Below are 21,505 nucleotides of genomic sequence, written 5' to 3'. Positions count from 1 at the left end.
CACAGAATAACATGCAACTATGTTGTGGCAAGATGACACTTCAAGGGCAACTGGCGTGAGGTTGGGCTGAATGTCTACTGTTGCCAGAAGGGATACTGCAACCCAAATCCTGGTGCGCAGAATGTATTGGATGAAGCACATGGGTGACCCAAACCACTCAGGCACACCCCCCCTCACCTGGCACTCAATCAGAAGCACTCACACACACACCATGCACATGGATGAAACACACATGCATGTGCACTCACCGGACAATGCCTCGTAATCTAGCAGGTCTCCCACGCCTTGGATCTGTTCCTCTGTGACGTAGGTCCCAGCAACATACTCATGTGGAGTGAGTTCTATGTCCTCTGCCGGAGACCCACCTCCAGTCACTAGAGTTGCGGCATGACTTGAGGCCAGCTTTTTCTTTGCCCTGCGCTTAAGGTCATTCCAGCGCTTGTAGCAATCATTAGCTGTGCGCCTCACGAATCCAAGGGCACTTATGAGTTCCGCAATGGTCTGCCAGTGTGCCTGACGTTGTGCAGGTGTGGTCTTGCATCCTGCAGTAATCACCATTTCGCTGTCATGTGCGGACACATACTCCACAAGTGCATCAAGTTCGGCCTGATTGAAGCTGGGCTTCCTTGGTGGGCCGGACTGTGTAGCCGTGTCTGGGGCATCAGCCTGTACTGGACGAGCACTCTTCCTCTTCCGCTTGGAAGGTGGTGGTGATACTGAGTGTCCTACGCCGCTCTGGACACTAGGGGCAGGAGCCCAGGTGGACTGTGGACTGGGAGTGTGGGAATGAACACTCACCATGGGACTTTGTGGAGGCATTAGCTGAAGTGTGATGTAGTCAGGGGGAACGTCAGCAGGATGGACTAGGACCGACACTGTCCTGGCTGGGACACTCAGAGCTGGGGTGGATGGAGCCGCAGCTGCCCCTGCAGCCTCCCCACCCTGCCTACTCGGGGCAGCAGATGACATAGCTGCACCTGATCCACGTGGGCTGGTGACACCAATGTGCACCGCCACACGTGGCCTAGACCTACTGACCTGGAAGTCAGCCATGGAGTCACCCTGTGCCAGGTCTGCTGCCACAATGGGCTGGTCCAACAAGGGCTGAGCAGGGATGGTGTCAGCCACGTTACCCTCAACCAGGGGGGGGCATGGGTGTCCCTGACTGGTCACCCACACATGGGGGGCTAGGGGCACCCTGCAAGTCCTGGCCACGTCCCCTACCGTATCCACCACGGCCACCTCTTGTGGCTCGCCCACCTTTGCGACCCTTACCGCGTGCTCGCCTCCCAACCATGGCACTGATGTTGTTGTGCGTATGGGAGTTGCAGTAAACTATTGTCCTGGGCAATTGGGGGTAAAAGGGGTAGGGTACTAGATGGAATTCGTACACCAGTGCTCTAGCAAGGCTGTATGTGACCCCTGGGGGAAGATGACGGGTCACGCAACGTACAGGCACCCCGAAAAAGGGAGATAATGTGCACGCAACCCCTCCTAGACCACGTGCGTGGAAAAAAAAACCTGCACTACGCTGTGGCACCCAGAAACACAAAAATGAACATATGCGTGTCACACGCAGCCTAGACTGACCTCTGAAGGGGTAGGCAGCACACGGGGCAAGCACAGATGTCAAATACGTGCACGACTCACCGTCTGCCAGGAAAAATCGCGTGAAAAATACACGCGTGTGCGCGTTGGCAACACCCCCGCCAAAAGAAGAATTGTACGCTGTCTGAGGAGACAGGACAACAGGAGAAGTGAACGCTGTTTGAGGAAACAGGCCCAGGAAAAAGACAAGAAGACAAAAAGCTGTCAGAGGTAACAGGGAGTACGAACTTGGAACGCTGTGAAGTAAATCGCGTGTGAACCGACAAGAAGTACAGATTTCACCCACTCGCTCTCCACAAAATGCACGTACAAGGAAATGGTGTTCTACACGTACCTTTTAAACATGCCCACACGTCCAGCGTCACTTCCGCGTGTACGCGCTAAGGCCCCATCCTCCAATTACATGAGCTGACACTCTGTCGTGCAGTCATTGAACGTGTAACATGCACCCGTGTACAGGGAAACGCCCGCGCACGCATGTCACAGATGCGCATACGCGCTGGTGGCTTTGTACCAATGAATTCGCGTACGTGTGCTGACGCGCTTACGCGCTAATTACCTTTCCTCGAATTACACGCAGACGTGCTGGATTTTCACATGCCAAATCACTCCGTATCAAGCTGGCCATGCGTAAGCACACGGAAGATCACGTGGATAATTGCCCAGAAGGCCGAATTACTGCCCCCCAGAGCCCCAAGCACGCTCCCACCTGCCATCTGCTGCTGCCTGATTGCCTGCTGCCCACATGCCCTGCCATTTACTGCCTGCACATCAGCCAGGGGTGCTGTTGCTGTGACCACCCCTGCTGGAACCGAAGACTCCCGACTGGGATTCCATCACTCCACAGCCCAGCCCCAGGACCCAGTTGCCCACCCACTCCTGCCTCTGGGGTTGTCATGTCGGGCACTGCAACATCTGGCACCACTGACAACCCCGGCCAGAGAGGCAGAGGGGCACCAGCTTCACTGCCACCGAAGTTGGTGTCCTGGTGGAGCAAGTCCTGGGGCAGTATGATGCCCTCTTCAGAATTTTGAGCACCGACAAGGAAGGACGGACTCGGATCTGGACGGACATCGTGACTGCCATCAACGTGGAGGGGGTGGCAGTCCCACTATTTCATCATGTCAAGAAGCGCTGGGAGGACTTCAGGTCCAGGACCCTCAACAAGGCCCGGCGCCTCTTGAAGGCAGCGGATGCTAAGTGGCGCCGGGGCCACTTGTCGGACGATCAGATGAGGGTCCTGGAACGCATATCCCCAGCACTCCACGTCCAGGTCCTTCAGAGGCAGACCCGTCTGGAGTCGAGCGGTAAGTGTACATGCATCATGATTGTAAGCTGTACGTGTGGTGATGTGCCAGTAGTGTGCAGGTTGCACATGTGTTTGTATGGGGCCAAGTATGGGTGGGGGTATGCAGGGCCGTGAGGCTAACACATGTGAGGGCTCCCATGTGTGAGACATGGATGGTGCTTGTGTGTGTAGGCTTGCATGCCAAATGCAGTTGTGTGGGCACACATGTTTGGATGAATGTGTATGTAAGTAGGCATGTTCGTGATGTCACACATGGGTGTTGTTTTCAGCTGCATGTATCAGCACTGTGTACATGTGCATGTGTGTGTATTTGACAAGGGTGCAACAGTGTTGCAACATGGATGCATGTGACAGCGGGATGTGGAAGCCTGATTGGCAGATGTGACATGGATGCGGATCTGAACACTGCGACAGTTGGCAGAGGTGTACACATGCATGCAAGTGTGGTGGTGTGTGTGCATGTGTAGTGCACTCCCTGTGTTGCATGTGATGTCTGGCTCACCTTTGCCTGCTCATGCTGTTGTATGTGTATGGATGGTGCTGGCTGTTGCGATATGGCTGTGGTATGGCTCATGTGTGCAAGTTGAAATGACATGTGTGTTGGCGATTGTGATGCCATGGCTGAGGTTTGCCAATGCCACTCATGTACAACTGTCATGTGTGTATGTGTCCATTGTACAGTGCCCTGATGCCTGTGTTTTATTTCTCCCTGTCTGCAGCGTCAACTGATGAAGAGGGCGGAGAAGGTGCTGTGGAGCACAGCGGCGGGGATCGCACCGCCAGCTGGAGACGCAAGGCCCGGCTCCTCTCCCAGGTTGTGATCTCGTCGGGGAGTGAGGAGTCTGGTGCCGCATCCCAGGCCGCAGCTGCCGGGGGGAGGTCCAAGAGGCGGAGGTCGGAGTTGGACTCCTCGGCAGCAGAAGGGGCAGCTGGGACCGCACAGGGCCCAACGGGGGAAGATGGCACAGAGTCATCCAGGTTGGTGGGGGGTTTGGTGGAGGAGGAGGCCGTGCAAGCAACAGAGACGGGGTCTGGAGGTGGGGATTCCACTGGTGCTAGTGGTGGAGTGCAGGACCAGGGACAGGAGGCAGCACAGGCCGCCGCGGAGGTGCCTGTGTGCAATCCTGTCCCTGATCCTGTCACTGCATCATCTTGCACCAGCAGGGATGCCTACGTCCATACCCGTTTTCAGGCAGGTGATGAGCTCACGACAACTGGCCTTCCTCTGCCTGCGGACGTGGCTATCCGGGTCCGGGTTGAGCCTGTCCTGACTGGTGTGGCGTTGCGTCAACGGGCCATGCGAGGTGACCCGCAGTCTTTTCATGAGGAGACTGCACGTCATCTCGAATGGCTCGTTGACCGCGTTGGCCTACTGGGACAGGTCACCCAGGCCGGATTCCTCCGTTTGATGGGGCTTGCTCCGACCCCCTCCTCAACTGAACCCCCTATGCGCCAGTCGTCCTCCATGCCATCTTCCCACCCATTAGTCACCTGGGTGCCCTGAGGAGCTGCCTCTGACGGTGCGGCCTTGCTGGTGGAGGAGGCATCCCTGCCACAGTCGGGAGTCGGACGTCCAGCAGGGGTGGCCACATCAACGACTGCACCCCAGCCGGTGGAGGATGTGCAGGCAGCAGGAGCCAGGGCACGGGCACAGGCACAGCAGCAGCAGCAATGAGGTGGGAGCCATGATGGCTCGGGGCCTTCGACATCGGAGGGGCAGCCATCGGCCAGAGGGCAGGAGGACCCAGGACGGGAAGTGTCTTCCGTGTGGCAGCGGTTGGGCCACGCCATAGATGCGGAGCGGCAGCGGGCAGAAGAGGCACGGCTCACGTTGGTCAGGGCGGAGAACTCCATGCGGAGGGCCCTGAGGCGGGCCGAGTGCCTCGAGGCAATCCGCAGGGAGTTGGAGGTGAACATGTCGACGGCCCTGCGGACCCTCAGGGCCATGGAGGAGGACCGCCTCCGGGACATTGAGCAGGAGTTCGATGATGCCCTGTCCCGGAACATCCCAAAGCGAGCCGTCGGACTGGCCCGCTGCCCTTGTAAATAGTTCTGTAGTTAGTGTTAGGTTTCCTTTGGTTTTGCATTTTTTTTGGACCTTTTGGACAATGGGCCACATTTTTGTATATAGTTTTTTTTTTTAGGTAGTATTATTAGATAGGTTTCATTTCTTCTGTTGGGATCATGGACCCTGGATTGTGTATCTGTATATAGTTGACTGTTGGATTTTCTATTTTTTTTTATAATTTACCCATGGAGCAATGGTTTTCGATTTTAATTTCCCATTGGATTCACTTTTGAGAACTGTGACATTGGACACCTTTCCTTTGGATTATGATTTGTGGTTTTACATTATTTTACGGACATGCTGCTTTCTATTTTTTTAATTCCCATTTTCGTTGGTTTATTTTTGATTCAATTTATGTTGCTTTTAATACTTATTTTTTCTTCAAACTTCAATGTGTAGTATCATCTCATTGGTTTCATGCATATCATGATATGGGTTTTGACATTCACTGACACCCATTGTGTGTATGTGAGGGACATGTGTTAATTTACAAACTTGCCATTGGGGTTGTATCATGTAATTGCCATTTCTAAGTGGGTGGATGCAATACTTGGGTGGGTGTTTGGCATTTGGAGGCTGCCCATAAGGCCCAGGGATCTAGATTGTGATGACGTGTTGGCTGGGGGACATGAGTGGGGGCCTGGTGGAGGGTGCCCCACAGTGCTGGGGGGTGGGGGTTCAGGGGGACATGAGTGGGGGCCTGGTGGAGGGTGGCCTACAGTGCTGGGGGGTGGGGGTGCAGGGGGACATGAGTGGGGGCCTGGTGGAGGGTGCCCCACAGTGCTGGGGGGTGGGGGTGCTGGGAGACATGAGTTGGACATGAGTGGGGGCCTGGTGGAGGGTGCCACACAATGCTGGGGGGTGGGGGTGCAGGGGGACATGAGTTGGACATGAGTGGGGGCCTGGTAGAGGGTGCCCCACAGTGCTGGGGGTGGGGGTGTAGGGGGACATGAGTGGGGGCCTGGTGGAGGGTGCCCCACAGTGCTGGGGGGTGGGGGTGCAGGGGGACATGAGTGGGGGCCTGGTGGAGGGTGCTCCACAGTGCTGGGGGGTGGGGGTGCTGGGAGACATGAGTTGGACATGAGTGGGGGCCTGGTGGAGGGTGCCCCACAGTGCTGGGGAGTTGGGGTGCTGGGAGACCTGAGTTGGACATGAGTGGGGGCCTGGTGGAGGGTGCCCCACAGTGCTGGGGGGTGGGGCTGCAGGAGGACATGAGTTGGACATGAGTGTGGGCCTGGTGGAGGGTGCCCCTGGATGCTGGAGGGTGGGGGTGCAGGGGGACATGAGTGGGGGCCTGGTGGAGGGTGCCCCTGGATGCAGGGGGGTGGTGGTGCAGGGGGACATGAGTGGGGGCCTGGTGGAGGGTGCCCCACAGTGCTGGGGGGTGGGGGTGCTGGGAGACATGAGTTGGACATGAGTGGGGGCCTGGTGGAGGGTGCCCAACAGTGCTGGGGAGTGGGGGTGCAGGGGGACATGAGTGGGTGCCTGGTGGAGGGTGCCCCACAGTGCTGGGGGGGTGGGAGTGCAGGGGGACATGAGTGGGGGCCTGGTGGAGGGTGCCCCACAGTGCTGGGGTGTGGGGGTGCAGGGGGACATGAGTTGGACATGAGTGGGGGGTGGGGGCCTGGTGGAGGGTGCCCCACAGTGCTGGGGGGTGGGGGTGCTGGGAGACATGAGTTGGACATGAGTGGGGGCCTGGTGGAGGGTGCCCCACAGTGCTGGGGTGTGGGGGTGCAGGGGGACATGAGTGGGGGCCTGGTGGAGGGTGCCCCACAGTGCTGGGAGGTGGGGGTGCTGGGAGACATGAGTTGGACATGAGTGGGTGCCTGGTGGAGGGTGCCCCACAGTGCTGGGGGTGGGGGTGCAGGGGGACATGAGTGGGGGCCTGGTGGAGGGTGCCCCACAGTGCTGGGGGGTGGGGGTGCAGGGGGACATGAGTGAAGGCCTGGTGGAGGGTGCCCCACAGTGCTGGGGGTGTGGGGGCAGGGGGACATGAGTGGGGGCCTGGTGGAGGGTGCCCCACAGTGCTGGGGGGTGGGGGTGCAGGGGGACATGAGTGGGGGCCTGGTGGAGGGTGCCCCACAGTGCTGGGGGGTGGGGGTTCAGGGGGACATGAGTGGGGGCCTGGTGGAGGGTGGCCCACAGTGCTGGGGGTGGGGGTGCAGGGGGACATGAGTGGTGGCCTGGTGGAGGGTGCCCGACAGTGCTCGGGGGTGGGGGTGCAGAGGGACATGAGTGGGGGCCTGGTGGAGGGTGCCCCACAGTGCTGGGGGGTGGGGGTGCTGGGAGACATGATTTGGACATGAGTGGGGGCCTGGTGGAGGGTGCCCCACAGTGCTGGGGGGTGGGGGTGCAGGGGGACATGAGTGAGGGCCTGGTGGAGGGTGCTCCACAGTGCTGGGGGGTGGGGGTGCTGGGAGACATGAGTTGGACATGAGTGGGGGCCTGGTGGACGGTGCCCCACAGTGCTGGGGAGTGGGGGTGCTGGGAGACATGAGTTGGACATGAGTGGGGGCCTGGTGGAGGGTGCCCCACAGTGCTGGGGGGTGGGGCTGCAGGAGGACATGAGTTGGACATGAGTGGGGGCCTGGTGGAGGGTGCCCCTGGATGCTGGAGGGTGGGGGTGCAGGGGGACATGAGTGGGGGCCTGGTGGAGGGTGCCCCTGGATGCAGGGGGGTGGTGGTGCAGGGGGACATGAGTGGGGGCCTGGTGGAGGGTGCCCCACAGTGCTGGGGGGTGGGGGTGCTGGGAGACATGAGTTGGACATGAGTGGGGGCCTGGTGGAGGGTGCCCAACAGTGCTGGGGGTGGGGGTGCAGGGGGACATGAGTGGGTGCCTGGTGGAGGGTGCCCCACAGTGCTGGGGGGGTGGGAGTGCAGGGGGACATGAGTGGGGGCCTGGTGGAGGGTGCCCCACAGTGCTGGGGTGTGGGGGTGCAGGGGGACATGAGTTGGACATGAGTGGGGGGTGGGGGCCTGGTGGAGGGTGCCCCACAGTGCTGGGGGGTGGGGGTGCTGGGAGACATGAGTTGGACATGAGTGGGGGCCTGGTGGAGGGTGCCCCACAGTGCTGGGGTGTGGGGGTGCAGGGGGACATGAGTGGGGGCCTGGTGGAGGGTGCCCCACAGTGCTGGGGGGTGGGGGTGCTGGGAGACATGAGTTGGACATGAGTGGGTGCCTGGTGGAGGGTGCTCCACAGTGCTGGGGGGGTGGGGGTGCAGGGGGACATGAGTGGGGGCCTGGTGGAGGGTGCCCCACAGTGCTGGGGGGTGGCGGTGCAGGGGGACATGAGTGAAGGCCTGGTGGAGGGTGCCCCACAGTGCTGGGGGTGTGGGGGCAGGGGGACATGAGTGGGGGCCTGGTGGAGGGTGCCCCACAGTGCTGGGGGGTGGGGGTGCAGGGGGACATGAGTGGGGGCCTGGTGGAGGGTGCCCCACAGTGCTGGGGGTGGGGGTGCTGGGAGACATGAGTTGGACATGAGTGGGGGCCTGGTGGAGGGTGCCCCACAGTGCTGGGGGGTGGGGGTGCAGGGGGACATGAGTGGGGGCCTGGTGGAGGGTGCCCCACAGTGCTGGGGGTGGGGGTGCTGGGAGACATGAGTTGGACATGAGTAGGGGCCTGGTGGAGGGTGCCCCACAGTGCTGGGGGTTGGGGGTGCAGGGGGACATGAGTTGGACTTGAGTGGGGGCCTGGTGGATGGTGCCCCATAGTGCTGGGGGGTGGGGGTGCAGGGGGACATGAGTGGGGGCCTGGTGGAGGGTGGCCCACAGTGCTGGGGGGTGGGGGTGCAGGGGGACATGAGTGGTGGCCTGTTGGAGGGTGCCCCATAGTGCTGGGGGGTGGGGGTGCAGGGGGACATGAGTGGGGGCCTGGTGGAGGGTGGCCCACAGTGCTGGGGGGTGGGGGTGCAGGGGGACATGAGTGGTGGCCTGTTGGAGGGTGCCTCACAGTGCTCGGGGTGGGGGTGCAGGGGGACATGAGTGGGGGCCTGGTGGAGGGTGCCCCCAGTGCTGGGGGGTGGGGGTGCTGGGAGACATGAGTTGGACATGAGTGGGGGTCTGGTGGAGAGTGCCCCACAGTGCTGGGGGGTGGGGGTGCAGGGGGACATGAGTTGGACATGAGTGGGGGCCTGGTGGAGGGTCCCCCACAGTGCTGGGGGGTGGGGGTGCAGGGGGACATGAGTGGGGGCCTGGTGGAGGGTGCCCCACAGTGCTGGGGGGTTGGGGTGCAGGGGGGCATGAGTGGGGGCCTGGTGGAGGGTGCCCCACAGTGCTGGGGGGTTGGGGTGCTGGGAGACATGAGTTGGACATGAGTAGGGGCCTGGTGGAGGGTGCCCCACAGTGCTGGGGGGTGGGGGTGCTGGGAGACATGAGTTGGACATGAGTGGGGGCCTGGTGGAGGGTGCCCCACAGTGCTGGGGGGTGGGGGTGCAGGGGGACATGAGTGGGTGCCTGGTGGAGGGTGCCCCACAGTGCTGGGGGGTGGGGCACAGGGGGACATGAGTGGGGGCCTGGTGGAGGGTGCCCCACAGTGCTGGGGGGTGGGGGTGCAGGGGGACATGAGTGGGGGCCTGGTGGAGGGTGCCCCACAGTGCTGGGGGGTGGGGGTGCTGAGAGACATGATTTGGACATGAGTGGGGGCCTGGTGGAGGGTGCCCCACAGTGCGGGGGGTGGGGGTGCAGGGGGACATGAGTGGGGCCTGGTGGAGAGTGCCCCACAGTGCTGGGGGGTGGGGGTGCAGGGGGACATGAGTGGGGGCCTGGTGGAGGGTGCCCCACAGTGCTGGGGGGTGTGGGTGCTGGGAGACATGAGTTGGACATGAGTGGGGGCCTGGTGGAGGGTGCCCCACAGTGCTGGGGGGTGGGGGTGCAGGGGGACATGAGTGGGGGCCTGGTGGAGGGTGCCCCACAGTGCTGGGGGGTGGGGGTGCAGGGGGACATGAGTGGGGGCCTGGTGGAGGATGCCCCACAGTGCTGGGGGGTGGGGGTGCAGGGGGACATGAGTGGGGGCCTGGTGGAGGGTGCCCCACAGTGCTGGGGGGTGGGGGTGCTGGGAGACATGAGTTGGACATGAGTGGGGGCCTGGTGGAGGGTGCCCCACAGTGCTGGGGGGTGGGGGTGCAGGGGGACATGAGTGGGGGCCTGGTGGAGGGTGCCCCACAGTGCTGGGGGTGGGGGTGCTGGGAGACATGAGTTGGACATGAGTAGGGGCCTGGTGGAGGGTGCCCCACAGTGCTGGGGGTTGGGGGTGCAGGGGGACATGAGTTGGACATGAGTGGGGGCCTGGTGGAGGGTGCCCCACAGTGCTGGGGGGTGGGGGTGCAGGTGAACATGAGTGGGGGCCTGGTGGAGGGTGGCCCACAGTGCTGGGGGGTGGGGGTGCAGGGGGACATGAGTGGGGGCCTGGTGGAGGGTGGCCCAAAGTGCTGGGGGGTGGGGGAGCAGGGGGACATGCATTGGTGGGCAGTAGTGCAAGGTGACATGTGGGTTGGCTGGGGGCATGGGCATGGTGGATGGGCTGCCTGTGGGACATGTGCAGGGTAGTCCCCTGTGGTGTGGGCCGCCCGCAGGGGCCGTGGAGGGTGTCGAGTGAACAGCTGGGAGGACCCACACGGCTGATTCACGTGTAGGACTGCCCGACACCCCCGGAATACACGTAGGCTGCTGGATTTGCGTGTGGAATTTCCCTTGCACCTTGGAAGACACGTACCCTGCTGAAATCGCGTGTGAAACTTCACGCGCAAACCGAAATACACGCACCACGGACAATCGCGTGTGGAACTTCCTGCACACCCCGAAATACACATGCCCAGGGCAATCGCGTGTGGAACTTCCCGCGCACCTTGGAATACACGTACCCTGCTGAAATCGCGTGTGGAACTTCCCGCGCACCCCGAAATACACATGCCCAGGGCAGTCGCGTGTGGTACTTCCCGCGCACCTTGGAATACACGTACCTTGCTGAAATCGCATGTGGAACTTCCCGCGCACCCCGAAATACACGTACCCTGGGCAATCGCGTGTGGAACTTCCCGCAAACCCCGTAATACACGTACCCTGCTGATATCGCGTGTGGAAGTTCACGCGGACCCATAATACACGTACCCTGATGAATTTGCGTGTCAGACTACACCCGCAACCCTGATATACACGTACACAGGCGAATCGCACTGCTGGGGGGTGGGGGAGGTGGTAGAAAGGAGTGGGGGCCTGGTGGAGGGTGCCCCTGGATGCTGGGGGGTGGGGGTGCTGGGAGACATGGGTGTGGGCCTGGTGGAGGGTGCCCTACAGTGCTGGGGGGTGGGGGTGCAGGGGGACATGAGTTGGACATGTGTGGGGGCCTGCTGGCAGGTGCCCCACAGTGCTGGGGGGTGAGGGTGCTGGGAGACATGTGTTGTTGATCAGTAGTGCAAGGTGACATGTGGCTTGGCTGGGGGGCATGGCCATGGTGGATGGGCTGCCTGCGGGACATGAGCAGGGGTGCAGGGTAGTTCCCTGTGGTGTGGGCTGGCTGCAGGGGCCGTGGAGGGTGTACAGGGAACACATGGGAGGACCCACACGGCCAATTCACGTGTAGTGCTCCCCGTGCACCCCTGAAATACACGTGCCCTGATGGAATCGCGTGTGATACTTCCCGCGCACCCCTGAAATACACGTACCCTGATGGAATCGCGTGTGATACTTCCCGCGCACCCCTGAAATACACGTACCCTGCTGATTTTGCGTGTGATACTTCCCGCGCACCCCGGGAATACACGTGTCCTGATGGAATTGCGTGTGTTACTTCACACGCAAACCGAAATACACGCAGCACGGACAATCGCGTGTGGAACTTCCCGCGCACCCCGAAATACACGTGCCCAGGGCAACCGCGTGTGGAACTTCCCGCGCACCTTGGAATACACGTACCCTGCTGAAATTGCGTGTGGAACTTCCCGCGCACCCCGAAATACACATGCCCAGGGCAGTCGCGTGTGGTACTTCACGCGCACCTTGGAATACACGTACCCTGCTGAAATTGCGTGTGGAACTTCCCGCGCACCCCGAAATACACATACCCTGGGCAATCGCGTGTGGAACTTCCCGCAAACCCCATAATACACGTACCCTGCTGATATCGCGTGTGGAAGTTCATGCGGACCCATAATACACGTACCCTGATGAATTTGCGTGTCAGACTACACGCGCAACCCTGATATACACATACACAGGCGAATCGCACTGCTGGGGGTGGAGGAGGTGGTAGAAAGGAGTGGGGGCCTGGTGGAGGGTGCCCCTGGATGCTGGGGGGTGGGGGTGCTGGGAGACATGGGTGTGGGCCTGGTGGAGGATGCCCCACAGTGCTGGGGGGTGGGGATGCAGGGGGACATGAGTTGGACATGTGTGGGGGCCTGCTGGCAGGTGCCCCACAGTGCTGGGGGGTGAGGGTGCTGGGAGACATGCGTTGTTGATCAGTAGTGCAAGGTGACATGTGGCTTGGCTGGGGGGCATGGCCATGGTGGATGGGCTGCCTGCGGGACATGAGCAGGGGTGCAGGGTAGTCCCCTGTGGTGTGGGCTGGCTGCAGGGGCCGTGGAGGGTGTAGAGGGAACACCTGGGAGGACTCACACGGCCAATTCACGTGTAGTGCTCCCCGCGCACCCCTGAAATACACGTGCCCTGATGGAATTGCGTGTGATACTTCCCGCACACCCCTGAAATACACGTACCCTGATGGAATTGCGTGTGCTACTTCCCGCGCACCCCTGAAATACACGTACCCTGCTGATTTTGCGTGTGATACTTCCCGCGCACCCCTGGAATACACGTGTCCTGATGGAATTGCGTGTGTTACTTCACGCGCACCCCTGATGTACACGTACCCAGGACAATCGCGTGTGAAACTTCCCGCGAACCACTGAAATACACGTTCCCCGCTTGGCGTTTGCTGTTTGGCAGCCCTGTGAACTGGTCCTGGGTTAGCGCAGCCCTTTGCGATGAATTGGGAATTTTGATGGCTTTTCCTTGCGCGAGGGCGTTCTTGGGGGCGTAACTGGCGCTGCTGCAGGGTCGCTGCACCACTCTGTGCCACGGCTGGTTTTGGAGGCTAAAATCCATGAATACGCTGTGCGATGAAATGGATTTTATCGCACGCGGCTGGCGCAGTGTATCGCACAGGGACACTGAGCGCCAGCCGCGTGCGCCACTTTTGTGCGAAATTCTATGAATTACCCTGTAAATATTCACATGGACCTTAGTTTTAGAGGTTTTACAATTAAATGGTTTAGATTGCGGGGAATTCATTGGTTCCATGTTCTTCCAAAATTGTTCAGTCTAAAAAGTACAGAGCATCCAGACGTCATACTAATTCATTGTGGAGGCAATGATTTGGGGAATTTACAAGGTGTGTCCCTTACTTTAATGATGAAACAAGAATTTGAAAAACAAATGGAAATGTTTCCTCACACAGTCTTTGGGTCTCATCACGAGTTGGGTGGTAACCCCGGCGGTATTACTGCTGGGGCTATTAGTGTTACTGCCAAACCCCCCCCGGCGCTATTAGCACTGGATTAACGGGTTTGGCGGAACGGTAAGTCACCATTCCCCATTGGGCCCATTCGGGAATTCCTCATTCTCCATTGGGCCCAATGGGGAATGTTCAGCGCTGTTACTGCCAGTGGTACCGCCGGCGGTAATAGTGCTGAAAATCAGCAAAATCGCAGCGGATTTGCCCCCATCTCAGAGTTGGGGGTAACTCTGTCAAGGCTGTGATTTGGCAGACCCTTAAATGCAATTACCGCCGTATTTAAAGGTTACCGCCAAACTCGTGATGAGGCCGTTTATCTTTTCCAATCTGACACGGGCAAAAATGGAGGTGGGACCAGATTTAATGGTAAAATTAAAAAATCACAGAGAAATGTTAAAAAAGTAGTTTCAACATTCATGTGAGACCACAACTAATTATGGATTTCAAACAACAACATGCAGTTCTACGTGGCCAATTTCTATAGACATGATGGAGTACACTTAATCGATGAAGGAAATGCGGTGTTCCTTCAAAACATCAATAAAATACTCCAAATGTGATAAAATACGTCACTCAGTGGGTTCTATGTCATTTTTCCGTTTTCTGAAGGTCGCTTATCAAAAAGACAGATTTTATTCTGGTCGATTTTGTGCAGCCCCCAGAAAATGGGAAAGGCACATCATCACTGTTATTATTTAATTCAGGGGTTTCACCCCCCCCACTCCCCAAGTCCCCCACTGCTCCCTGCCGCCTTCTCACCCTCTCTGCACACACACACGTTTTCTCACACTCACGCATACACAGACACACATACACTCACACACACACACACACACACACACACTACACATACACTTACCTCTGACTCCTGAAGCTTGTCCTCTCTGTCTCGCTGTGTCTGTCAGCCCCTGCATGCACTCGTGTGCGGCGCAGGGGGTGACAGCTCGATTTAGAAAGACTCTGTGCGGAAAACAGAGAAAGGTCATTTGACCTAATACCCACTCAGTGTACCCCAAAACAGTCCTTTTAAGGACTACTTATCACATATAAATACACAAATACAATAAAATAATACCCAAAATAAGTTTTTGATGTATCAGCGGTTAGAGTTCATTGGGCCTCATTACGAGTATGCCGGTCCGGTAACACTGGTGCAGGTAAGCCTACCGGCACCTTTGTTACCGGACCGGCACACTCCGAGTCTGCGAGCGGCAGCCGTCCTGCCCGCCAGGCCTGACCTGGTGGGCGGGACGGTACCTGCTCCCAAACTTACATGGAAGCACCGGCACTGTTGCACACGGTGCCGGTGCGTCCATGCTCCCCATTCCCATTGAGTCCCATTGCTTTTTCTGACGCCTGACTTCCTGGACCACCGGGGCTGTAATGCCCCGGTAAATCCGGCAAGTCAGGCGCTGGAAAATCTTTCAGGTCCGGAGGCAGGCTGCCGGTTTTACCGGCAACTGCTTGACTTGTAATGAGGCCCATTGACTTTTTTTATAACCACGGTTACAAATTATTAGTTAAAGAGGGGAAGGCTCTCTTCAGGTTTTATACTACAATAGAAGTAAAAAGATCAATACAGTAAAGAACTGCTCACGTAGTTATGTAAAGTATAGGAAGATAAAGAAAACAGAGTATAACACATAACAGTAAACTAGGTGGGGATACATTTAATAGGTACAATTACACAAGATATAATAGCATGGGTGAGACTATACAGGCTAAAATACAGTGTATGGGGCATCTAAAACTAGAGTAGGGTGGCTCCTTTTTGTATTGATTTTTTTAAAGAATGTACTTTTTTTCCTTCACAGTCACACATGTAAGAAAGTCTGAAAACACACAACCAAAATAGATAAGACTCCCAAATACCTACCGTGTTACTGACCATGGCCTTTGGCCATTGGCTGTCATTTTCACCCCCAACGTCACTATACCTATAAAAATATCTTTTAAAAAGAAATAAAACACAGACCCCCCAAAATGTATAGCCACGGGCATGCAACTATTCTTACTGCAGCTATCTGCAGTCCTTTATAGCCTCGAATATAGCCGCGATTATCAGGAAAACAGCCACACAAAAAATGCTTTTATGACCCCCCAGCGGGCACTCACCAATTGCCCCCCCTCATCTGTGCCAGTTCCCTTAACTCCCCAGGTGGCCCCCTCACCTGCCCTGCCCCCTCCCTTCCCCCCACAACACACACTGTTTCTGTGATGCAGTTTGCTTTGAGATGTCGGCTTTTCGAGGCTATAGCCGCAGCTACAGAAAGCTTTGTGTTGCAAACTCAGTCCCTGGACCTCCTATAACTCCCACATTTCACTCTGTGTCCTCCAGCAACCTCCCCACCTCTAGACTAAAGTCATTTGCAATTATTTTAACCTGCAAATAGCTTTTTAACTAACTTTATTTTCCCGTTATCCTAGACTATAACCGCGGTTTTCACTCGCATCGAGAGAAAAACAAGAAGGCGACTGTTTCATTTCTAAAAACAGCCAGATTGGGTAAATACCCAAGATATAGCTATCTATTTTTGAGTAGGGGGCACCCCCTTCTCTGTCAAATATTTAAATTACTACTGCACGGAATAACCCCAAACCACGCATGGATCTGTCACTGCCCTATGTATATATATTTACTTTTTCTTTTTTTCTTTTCAATGGCATGTTCTACTATCAAGTCAGGGGGACTGCCATGGGGGAAATTATTACGCTTTCGTATGCTAATATCACAATGGCTGGTGGGAGCATAATGTTGTGTATAGAGTAAGGCCAATTCTGTGTATACTGATAAGATTTCATGCTGGCTATGCTGCGTAGATGACCTTTTTATTCTGTGGAAGGGCAGTGTGGCAGAATGGCTTGACTTTGTCAAGGTTCTGAATGGTAATGATCTAAACTTACGCTTGACTGAAAACCACAGTGACACTGAGTTGGTTTTCCTTGATGTCAAGATTGCCAAGTCCATTGATGCATTGACTACCACAGTATTCTGCAAGCCCACAAGCTCCAACCTTCTACTCTTGGTCACCAGTAATCATCTTAGGTCAATGTGTCAATAGTATACCATATGGCGAGTTTGTTAGGATTTGCCGTAACTGCTCAAAGAAGGCTGAATTTGACTCACAGTCGGCCCATGTTGCTAAACATTGTGCTGCCAAGGGTCACCCTAAGAAACTGATTAATAATGCCTTACTGAATGCTCATGGTCTAGATTTTGATTCCCTTTTGATACCCTTGTGATGCAGCCTCATCGAGTCATGATAATCAAACTCGACACATACTGACCTATGGTCCTTTGTGCAATAAGATTCGGAGTATTAGCACTAAGTATTAGCATGTTGTGCGGGCTGATAAGGAGTTGGGAGCGGTTCTTGGAGCATGCCCTTGTGTCACCGTTCTACAGAGTCCCTCCTTTAAAGGACAAGCTGGTCTCTAGTTTCCTTGCCCCCACTAAGTGTTCTAATTGACTGGTGAAAAATTCAGTGGGGTTTGTTAAATGTACCAAATGTAAAGTCTGTGATTATGCAGTATCTCAGTCTTCTTTTAAACATCCCATTATAGGGCACAGTTTTTCTATCTATGGACACATCAACTGTAATACTGAATTTGTTGTGTATGCTTTGAGCTGTCCATGTTCTAAATGGTATGTTGGCAACACCACCAACAAACTCAAATTGTGGATTTTACAGCATGTGCGCGCCATTAAGAACAAGGATTTTGCGTACCCTATTGCTAAACATTTTGACGAATTCCACAGTGGCCAGCTACGTGCTTCTAGTTTTTTTGGTGTGTCTCAAATTCCCAAACATCTTCGTGGAGGAGACAGGACACTAAAGTTGAGGCAACTTGAGACCAGACTAATTATTGACTTCCAAACAAAAGTTCCAATGGGTAATAACATTGATGAAGAATTATACACATTTATTGGTGTTTGACCATATCACACATGACTTTGTCTTGGCAGTGCTCTTGTGTGTTTGTTTGAACTGCAAATTTGATTTGCCATGATCCCTTTCAGCGCAGCGTTTTGTCTTGCTAATTTTTATATGCTGTAGCTGAACAGGGAATCAATTTCTTTTAAAATATCTTTGTCAATTTTTATTTCTTTGTGCTTTTCCTTTTTTTCATTTATTATTTGTAATTGTTTATTCTTTTATAGCAATTATGATTTGTTTTGTAATTTAGAACTGTGTAATCACTTCTGCAGCAATTCTCTTCTCATCTTTTTGCTATTCTTATTTTCATTTGTAACTTCTTGTGTCTGTATTTCTATTGTTTGCATTGGCTTTCTTTGCTGTTCCCTTCACAAATCTTCCTGCATTCTGGCTATGGTGTGGTTTATTGGTTTATTAATTAATGGTTTTCATTGTTTGCCCTCAGACCTGTGTTTCTATCTATTCTTCAAAGGATATTTCTCATATTTATTTACAATTAAGTGTTCAGACACTCACCTTGCTGAACCATGCTTATGATACATTTTGGAGGACATCTTCCATTCAATTTTCAATCTTTTATCATATTGTGCTATGCTTACATGGCTTTGTGGCGTTGCCCTGTGCTGCTCTATTGAACATCCTCATCTTGCACCACAGCATGTCCAGAGGATGGCTGAATGATTACATGAGCCATGCACATGGCACTTTATGCACTGTGCACTTTATGTATTGTGCACATTATTATGCGGTCTGTATTTGAACAGTAGACTCTTCATATGGCTGCTTTTTATTATTAGGCTGTAGCCTTGTGTTTCTTTACATTGTTGTCATTTTATATTTCGACTTTAGCTGCATATTTGCACATGGCATTTCACAAGCTTGCCCGGTTTTACATTGATTTATTATGCCTTCTCTTTGTTTCATGAACTAAAGCACTTTATATGTTTATATTGATTGATTTCCAGTGTCAGGCTTGAACATTAGTTTATTTCTTGCTTTTTGCAAGAAATCATGTTAATAGTGTGATCCCCACTGTGGGGCTATCTGGCTTACTTCTGGTTATCTGGTTTCCATCTTTTGGCCTAATATACCATGCACTAAGCACTTTACGACACATCTTCGGTGAGGACATAACACATCTTAGCCTATGCCTGTCCTCAATGTGGCAAATGTTGCCTTCATTTGTCCTATGAATTGATGTTTTTTTAAAGGCATTGTTGCCATTATTGCTATGTATTCAATGTATCCGCCAAAACTGACATAGAAATACATTGTCCCTTACCCCTCTCTAACATGGCTGACTTGTTTACAATTATTACTATCTTGACATGTAAACCATAGAGTTGTGTGTCACCTTTATTCACTTACTCTGTACTGGTGTTCTTTTATTGTGAACAAGTGCTTGGTGGGGTACCAAATGCATAGCTGGCTGCACTCTTGGACGAATCTTTATTTGCTATTAAACAGCTTCCCAAACAGATAACAGATCACTGTGGATTTCTGTTATATTGAATTATACTCTACTGCCTATCTGCTGCCTATCTGTGCGACCGAGACAATTCTGTGTCTATTTTTTAATATTTATAATATATATATATATACCCATATATATACACACACACACACATAGTAGCGGTCCTGTAGTTATGGTTAAATTGCTCAACCCATAGGAAGAGCACTTTTTGGGCGGCTTATAACTTCACCTCACCTAAACAAATCCTCATGAAACTTGGCAAAATAAGTCAGAAGTTTGGTGAGGTTTTGTTAAGGGGGGGGCAAAGTTATACAGGATTGTGTTTTTTCCCATAGAAGTAATGGAAAAAAATGTTTCTTACGCCTATAGCCCAAACCACTGGACGGATTTTCCCAAAATGTGCAGCAGCAGTGGCGGCTTGGTCCCAAAAGCGTGTTTATTTTTAAACGGCCAAAAAGAAGGTCAAAAGAAATTAGTGATATCTGGATTTAGTCCGCGGACTCACTTCACTGTTCAGTCTGCGGACGGGCCTCTGATTGACCTGGAGGATGACGTGATGTCCACGAACATCAGACGCGCCTGGTGATTGGATGGTGAAAAGTGTGAGTTGCGTCAGATTTTCGGAAATGCCCGCCATGTTGAATTCACGGACAGTGCCCGTTGTCCGCGAACATCGCGGTAGAAACATGTTAAAAAGCACAAATTGCACTTGCCAAACTAATGAAACAATCTCTGTAGAGGTGAGGGGTGATGAGAATAGGAATGGGATACTGCCTTAAAAAGCCCAAAAATAGGCGTTTTTGTTCTCCGATGTCTGCGAACAGTCCAGGGTAGTCCTGAGATGTTCGCGAACATCTGATATATTCGAGGACATATATGCCTATTTCTGCATTACAGGGTTGGTGAAAAGCAGTTTTTCGATGGTTTATAACTTTGACGCCACTCAATGAAGCTGCATGAAGTTTTGTAGACATGATTCTGAATGGTTTTGCAAAGTGGTGCTGTTTTGTCAAGAAGGAACACAATTAGAGGGGGGCACCCTAAATATTATAAAGGCTTATACATGTGGTGGCATTTGACAAATCTGCACAAATGTTTGCAAGAAGATTTTAGATCTAGATATGAATGTTTTTGCAAAGTTTCATGGGATTTTGTCAATAGGGGGCAAAATTAAAGGCAGGCCCTAACATTTTTAAATGGCTTATAACTTTGTTGTCTTTTGACGAATGTGGACAAAGGTTTTCGGAAAGATTATAGGACCAACCTTGAATGTTTGTGTAAAGTCTGAATGGATTTTGTCAAGTGGGGGCTAAGTTATATATCTATTGTATGTACGTACATTTGACACTTTTGAAAAAACAAAACATTGGTGGATTTGCAGCAAACTCATGTAAGGAGCATTGGCAACCACCTGAAAGCATGGTTTTGCAAATGTGTCCGTGTTTTATTTTTTGAAAACAGTCATAATGTAGGTACAAAGAATTGTGATATACCTTTGGTGACTGAGGTATAGCCTGTGGCCATGGGCAGTGGGCAGATTGTCCGGGTCATGGCCTAAGGTCATGACCCGGACAATCTGGCTACTGGCCATGGCCACGGGAGACCAGCAATGGGGTTATAGTGTGCATGGCCACCAGGGACCGGCTATGTGGTAAAGAGTTTCGAAATTGAGATATGTTTGAAAGGGAAGATAAAATGTCCTTGTGGGAACAGGTTGAAGTTCTGGATGGGATTACAGCAAATATTCACGAGGAAGGGTCACGAAGAACTGGAAAGCATGGTTTTGCAAATATGTGCTCTGTCTTTTTTTTTAGGTGTAAAATGTAAGGGCACAACACAGTGATATAACATTGGTGTCTGCGCAAAGGGCCTGGCCGTCAGCAAGGAGAAATGAGTATTGTAATTTGCTTATTGGGGCATGCAGCATTACTGAAGTGGTAGGTTTGAATGGGAAAAAATAATCTGCCTGCGGTTACAGCCTGAAGTGGTGGGCAAGATGCCAACAAACCTGCGCGATGAGCATTAGCAAGGACCTGAAGGCATGTTTTTGGAAATAGTATTGGGTTTTATTTTTCGAAAGTGTAAGAATGTAAGTAAAAAAACTAGTGATATGCATTTGGTGTCAAGGACCTAAAAGCATGGTTTTGCAAATGTGTCAGTGTTTTATTTTTTTTAAAGTGTCATAATGTAGGTAGAAAAAATTGTGATATACCTTTGGTGACTGAGGTATTGCCTGTGGCTATGGGCAGTGGCCAGATTGTCTGCGTCATGGCCTAAGGCAATCTGGCTACTGGCCATGACTACGAAGAACCAGCAATGGGGTTAGAGTTGGCATGGACACCACAATGTGGTAAAGGTTTTCGAAATTGGGATAGGTCTGAAAGAGAAAAAGAATGTGCTTGTGGGTAAAGATTGAAGTGCTGGATGGGATTGCAGCAAATACGCACAAGGAGGGTCAGCAAGAACTGGAAAGCATGGTTTTGCAAATATGTCATCCTATGATTTTTTTTTTTAAGTGTAAAATGTAAGCACACAACACAGTGATATAACATTGGTGTCTGGGCAATGGGCATGGCCTTGAGCAAGGAGAAATGTGTACTGTA

The sequence above is a fragment of the Ambystoma mexicanum genome, chromosome 3p (genome assembly GCF_040938575.1).
Source record: "Ambystoma mexicanum isolate Mex_15411 chromosome 3p, UKY_AmexF1_1, whole genome shotgun sequence".
Classification (NCBI taxonomy): domain Eukaryota; kingdom Metazoa; phylum Chordata; class Amphibia; order Caudata; family Ambystomatidae; genus Ambystoma; species Ambystoma mexicanum.
Note: the sequence above shows the minus strand (reverse complement) of the source record.